This window comes from Dipteris shenzhenensis, chromosome 16, assembly GCF_047967505.1.
Source record: "Dipteris shenzhenensis isolate YYH24624 ecotype China chromosome 16, Dip_SZ_1.0, whole genome shotgun sequence".
Taxonomy (NCBI): domain Eukaryota; kingdom Viridiplantae; phylum Streptophyta; class Polypodiopsida; order Gleicheniales; family Dipteridaceae; genus Dipteris; species Dipteris shenzhenensis.
In genome coordinates this window covers 21,638,972-21,645,959 of record NC_141611.1, presented here as the reverse complement: position 1 = coordinate 21,645,959, position 6,988 = coordinate 21,638,972, and positions in this window count along the sequence as shown.

The window sequence follows — 6,988 nt, the reverse complement described above, 5'->3', positions numbered from 1 at the left end:
TAAGATCCCACAACATATTCTTCTTGTTTTAGTACTTTACTAAAGTTTTCATACCATTTTCAAGTTTGAATAGTAGATCTAGGATATTGTAGAAAGTTGATGTCTATTAGACTAAATAAAACCCTTATAAGTTAGTTTAAATTGAACTTTTAAGGCATGCATCAATAAGTATGCATTGATAGAAAAGGTAAAGTGAGGTGAAATAAAATTCCCCTTTTACAATAAAAGCAAAAGAGCATATGAGGAGAGTCAAGAATCAACATTGACATATACCCTAATATGCCACAACTTTCTTGTATATGGACAATTAAATAACATTAAAGGGCTGCAAAATTTTCATTTAAATATATTATAGTCTTAAGATTATAAATTATAAGATTTCATTACATGATTAGGACTACTATTTAGACTATTCAAGATAACAATTCGACCTAGACTATCTACATGGTAGTGACACTATAAAGAATTCCAAGTTTGTAAGGTCTTCTAAAGAAAACAACTCAACCTAGACTATCTTCATGGTAGTGAAGCTATTAATAATTCCAAGTTTAAGATCTTCCAAAGACTTTTAAAGTGTTTGCAAGGCTATTTATTCACATTACTTAAGTCTTGTATGCTAGGCAATCACGAATGCAGATGTAAAATAGTTGATGGTCATGTATAAAAAGATACTTTTATTAATAATATTTCATACTTAACAAAACATAATTACTAAAGGGATTTTAACATGATTTTCAAAATAAAATCTCAAATTTGTCAAAGGATTTGCATACAGAAATATGCCTGTAGAGTATGTTCCCTTTGAATGTGCATGTTATGTAGAATTTTCTAATTATGAAGTTTTGATTGTATCTCTTGTCTTGGATCTATAGCCTCTCTACCTTCCTTCCTATAGCATTAATTCTTCCCCTTCTTTATTGTACAGCATATACTTTCACATACATGAACTCTTCTTTTCTCTACCACATCACCTTATTTGAAGGACTTCTTGCACCATTTAGTACAATGAAATTATTTACTATTGATCCTAACATATTCTATGTTGATCCATTCACCACATTGAATCTCAAGGGGTTTCACCTCATAGAGTGTTACTGTCCCTTCCGCATTTCAAAAGCTGGGGTTTGTTCATTCAAATTCAGTAAAAGACTTAGTAGAAGTACAATAGTAGGAGGGGATTTTTAATTCAACTTTAGGACAAAATCCGTTGGTTCAAAAGTAAGGAGGGGTGGATTTATTTTGGAACACTTTTAGGTGAGGGGATCGTTTAAATACCCCTTGAATGCATGCGATACATAGGGTTTCTTAGTGTTGCACCCCCTAAGCATTGAAGCTTATCCTACTACTTAAAGTTGCATTTGATAGTGAAGAAATGTGGGAGCTCATTGATTGTATTTTCACTGGGAGAACTTAGAAGTAAAAAAGAAAAGGAATGTCAAATTTAAAGGAATAAAATATGACAACCATCCTTTGAAGATTCTACTTGAGGAGATTCAAACCTCAGTATGCACTAAGGAAGTAAAGGAGACAACAGTGCGTAGAGTATGTTACATGTATATTAAATATACAATGAACATAATAGATAATTTTACATGACCCATTAGGTTAGGGAGAGGGAGTGTCCCTATGCCATTATAGTCCTCTATGGAATAGTGTGGCACAATCTACTACTCCTTACAAACACGCTTACATAGCACTAATACGTAGAAGGTGCATGTACAAGATATGTTTTGTGATTTTGCTTGGTGCATATGCTAGCTCATCCAAGACTATAAAAGGAAACAAAAAAGATCATGGGATTATGTGAGCTAGGAACAATGACTATACAATGAAATCTTTTACATTGAGTACATCTTATACAACTTATATGATCTCAGATATCTATGACCTCCACTAAGGACTTCCCACAAATGAAGTGGTAACACACTTCAATGTACATTTTTGTTTTGGCATGAAACAATGGGTTCTTTGAGAGCTGGATACTAATCATATTATCTAATTAGATCAAGTTAGGAATTGTAGAAAGGTTCTTGATCTCTAAAAGATGTCTTCTGAACCAAATTGCTAGTTTTTTTGTAATTTGCCTCTATAGAAAACAAGGCCACCAATGATTGTTGTGCCATAACATATCCACTCTAAGTGGATCTTCTATCAATTATTCTTTGTACTTAGTTAGCATCAATGTATTCATGGAAATGTAACTTCAATGTCTTGGCATAGTGTATACATGTTTCCATGGGATGATGGAGCTATCTAAGTACTCTTGTGGGTATAATGATGGATTCTTCTTGGGATTTTGCATGAAATCCTTGAGCACACCAATTGAATAAGAGATATCAGGAGTAGTGAGAGTCAAGTAGATCAAGCTACTAATGAGCTATCTGTACTAATGAGGATCAAAGAAATGTCAATTGTTAACAACTTGATATTGCATTCCATATGAGTGGCTTGCAATCATGTAGCTAAAGATTCTTGAGTATCCTTTGAGTGTATTGCCTTGTGAGACTATGATCTCTATGTCATCCCTCCATGTTTCAATGCCAAGAAAATCCAGTTCTCCCATTTCCCCATGTCAAAATCCAATGTGAGAGTGTGATCCCTATGTCCTATAAGCAGTCCCTCCATATTTCAATCCCAATAAAATCAAGGAGTTCTCCCATATCCATCATGTCAAACTACCAGGTGAGTTGAGACTTAACTTCTAGAATGAGATGTCCTTTGGATTTGTGATGGTCAAGTCATCCACAAAGTGCTACAAGAAGGATGCACTTTGTAGTCTTTTCATGTGATGAGATATTGAATCTAATGGATGAAAACCAAATGCTAGAAAAGGATGGTGAGTCCTTGCATTACATTCACAATGGTCCCATTTAAAATCATAAAGTGACTTTTGCAACTTGAAAACTTTGTGTTCTGTCACAGTGATAGCATACCCTAGGGGCTATGTATAGGTTTTCTCATCCAACGGACCATTGAGGATTGCATTCGTCAGTGGTCACATATGTCTAGTGTAAAAGTGAGAGGCAAGAGCTATCACTATCGTGATTGTGGTCCTCTTCAAAAGAGGTCTCTTCATAATCCATGCCATACACATTTCATAGATATCTTGGCTACCAACTTGGCCTTGTATCTATCAGCCTCTTCATTGGAGTTGATTTTGACTCTATAAACCCATGTGAATCCAATGGTATTTTTCTCTTATAGGGAGATCTATCAATGTCCAAAAGAGCATTGTACTCTTCATCCATCACATGTTTTCACTTGGGGACTTGCACTACTTCTTGGAAACCTAAGGGGTTTGCTCTTTAAATTCCATCGCTTTGTCCATGAATGCATAGTTTCTATTGGAGGTCCACCTATCCTCAGGTCCCATCAATGACAAGTAGATATTTTGAGATTGGAGGTGGGCATATTTGAGATACTAGTCATTGATGATTGTGGTAGCAGCCATATCCCTTGTGTCAATGACCTTACTTTTGCCTTACTTTGATTTTTTACTTTAGACTATTAATTATGTGAAGATGTAGACAAATGATTTCATTGTATCAATGGTTTTGATGGCTAAGGTAGAGAGGAAACTAAAGTCCTGACTATCGAATTATGATAGCCTTGTCTATGATAACATCTATGGATATGATTGATTATTTCTCGACTAAACCATAGACTCTATATGCCTTTGATTCTTTTGCATGAAGTCAGCATGAAGGTGCTCTTGATTGAGTTGACATTAATCTTGTTCCTTAGCTCATGGAGAACATGGTCATAAGTAAGAGATCCTTTTAATCTCAAGTGGTTGACAAAGGGCTTAGTTCTTGTGAATGCCTGTTCTAACATGATGAACATCTTTGCTTCAAGACCAAGATGTTGGGAGGGTTATGTGTGTTGCTTTCCCATGCAACAAGACACACATATGTTTGGGAATGCGACTATGGAATCCCCTATACCATATTTGTGCTCTTAAGGATTACAAGGATTTTGAAATTGATGTGACCCTATCTTTTGTGCCATATTGTACTTAAACAAGCATCCCAACTATGGTAGTAAGCCACTAGCATTGTCAAGGTTGGATATGTAGAAGAAATACTGAACATACACCCAATTTTTAGACCCTCATCCAATAATGGAGTGGAGACTCTATAGTTCTCTCATCATATATCAAGACCTCCATGTCACTCAATCATATGTCCAATAGATAGAAGGTCTATGCCATTGTGGGAATGTAGAACTAATTAATATCCAATTCTTGCTATGATTTTAGCATCACTATGCAAGAGTATGTTCCCAATCCATTCAATTTTGTGATATGTAGCATCACCCATAACAAAGTTCTCTCTAGGAATCCTATAGGGATGGAGGTTAGAGAACCATTCCTTATGTGCTTGCGCATGTCAAAGTTAAACCACCATGTGTCCTCATCCTTTTAAGTTTTGATTTGTGGGATTCTCAAAGATATGATATTGTTAGATGAGGAATTTATATTGATAGTCTTGAGATTTTCCTTTGTCATCACAGGTAAAGTTGATTGTCATTATAGATTGCCTCAATGAGAGTTGCAACATTTTTTGGACTAAACACCATTGGATAAATCCCTTTTCTTATTTTTGCATTGTGCTCCCCAATGTACTAAGTGCTACATGGTTGAATTTTTTATTGGTAGAACATTTGGTGCAATGCGTGGAGCACCTACGGAGTCTTATTTTTACAATGCTGATGCTAATACTATTGTGGTTTGGAAAATGGATGTCATCATGAAATCTAGCCATAATGAGCAAGCCATGTGCACAAAAATCAAAACCTGTATATAATAGTTAACAACAAAGTGATGGTGGTAGATAGAGGCTTTCTAAGGCTTGATATAAAAAAAGTCTAGGAACCAATGCTAGATATTTACCTGCTCTTGATTTTACAAGCTAGCATGTGAGTGCAACCATCTATGTTTCTCCAAATGTGAGACTACCTTGTGCCTCACAAATGTTAAGGTACCCAATACCAAATTACTAACATAGTATCAATGTGAAGCTACCCACTATTAAGTAATAATGTATATTTAGACACTACCAAAGGACTAATGGAGTATCAATTTGAGTGAGTGTGAATGTGATGAGAAGATCCAAGGGGACTCACAGTGTTAGGAATTAATTGGGATTGTGAGGGCAAGAGTTCATTTGGCTCTGTGGTGTTCAATATCCTCGAGAGGTACACCAATTGTTAACCCCTGGTAGGTGACTCAAGTCACTAGTGACTAAATCTTGAATCAAGATTATGCACTACCGAAGTACTAATGAGGTTTCAATTTGTGTGACTATGAATGTGATGACAAGATGCAAGGGGACTAATAGTGTTAGGGATTAATTGGGATTTTTTTGGTAAGAGTTCATTTGGTTATGTGGTGTTCAATATCCTCCAGATACAATTATTAACCCTTCATTAATAGGTGACTCAAATCAGTTCATAGTGAATCGGATTGAGCAAGCTCGAATCAAGATTATGCAGATGAATGGTGAAGAAAATTGGCCAATACCAATGGACCGATAGTGCACCTAGTGGCTTCATGGAAAAGTGAAGGGTAAAGATTTATCATGGGAAAATAATTAGGAGTGGTCCATCAATGGAATTGAGCTAGGAATACTATTAGCTCAACCTCCCAATTCCCAATAGAGTGTCTAGTATATGCGAATAGAATATGAGCTGTAATGGGATCTTTTGCCATCTTAGATCTACTCTAGTTGTAATAGGCTAGTCAAAGATGATGTGCTCTTAGAGCCTTGTGTATCAAGACAAGGCAACTAAGAATGATTGTGTGAGTCTTGTGTTCTGGTGGATGAGGCCTCAAAGAACAAACACATATATAACTTGCACTATTTGTGGAAAATTGCCTTGTTTCACAAGGTGACATGTCAATATTATTTGAGAAATACAAAGTTCAATGAATCCTACTTTCATGGATATTTAAAAATTTTGGTAAGCACATATTTTTTGAATGAAGAGGAGAGGAAAAATGTCATTATGGTTCCAAGAGATTGGTTTCTTGTGTTCAACCAGGGATGTTTTTATCGAAGCAACACTTATATATTAATGTAAAATCTTGGCAAAAGTTTTCAAACTCAATTTTTTCCTTGTCAAGGTGGATAGAAAAGGTTGGTGAAGAAGAGCAAGAATTGCCAAATACACCCCGAGAAGAACCATAGCAACTCAAACGGTCTACTAAGGAAAGAAAACCTCCAGCCAGATTCACATATGCTCCGAAAGGAAAAGCAATTCAGGTTGAAACCAACAACTATACTCTTAGAACTACCATCATGGCTACAGAAGAGCCAGTGTACTTTGAAGATGTAGTTGACAAGCCAAAATGGCAAACTTCTATGAATGAAGAAATGGATGCTTTGTACAAGAAAAATACATGGGATACATAAGAGATCCGATCACTTGCATAGTTTATGGAAAATCCAAAACAGTCTCACTGGAATGCAACCAAAAGAGTCTTGAGATACATCAGCAGAGGAGAAGACAGTTTGGGATAGAATACAGAGGAAGTTATCCAAGGTTGCATTGATACTGTGATAGTGACTATGCCGAAGATCATGAGACCTGGAGATCCACACAGGGATATCCATTTTTCCTTGGTCAAGGTGCTGTATCATGGTTTTCAAACAAATAGCCTCCAAACAGCCAACTGTTTCTTTGTCTTTGACTAAAGTAGAATATAGAGCACTCACTACAGGTGCAATCTGAGGCTACATGGCTCAGAAGACTATTATCAGAAATAGATTACTTTGATGAATTAAAGCCAACAACAATATATTGTGATAATCAATCGGCTCAAGAATTGGCCAAAAATCTAGTATATCACTTTAGGACAAACCACATTGATGTTAGAGAGCACTTCCTCATAGAAAGAGTGTTACTTGGTGACATCACACTGTAGCATTGTGATAGCAAAGAGAATATTATAGACATCTTTTCCAAACCACTCGGTAAAGAGATTTTT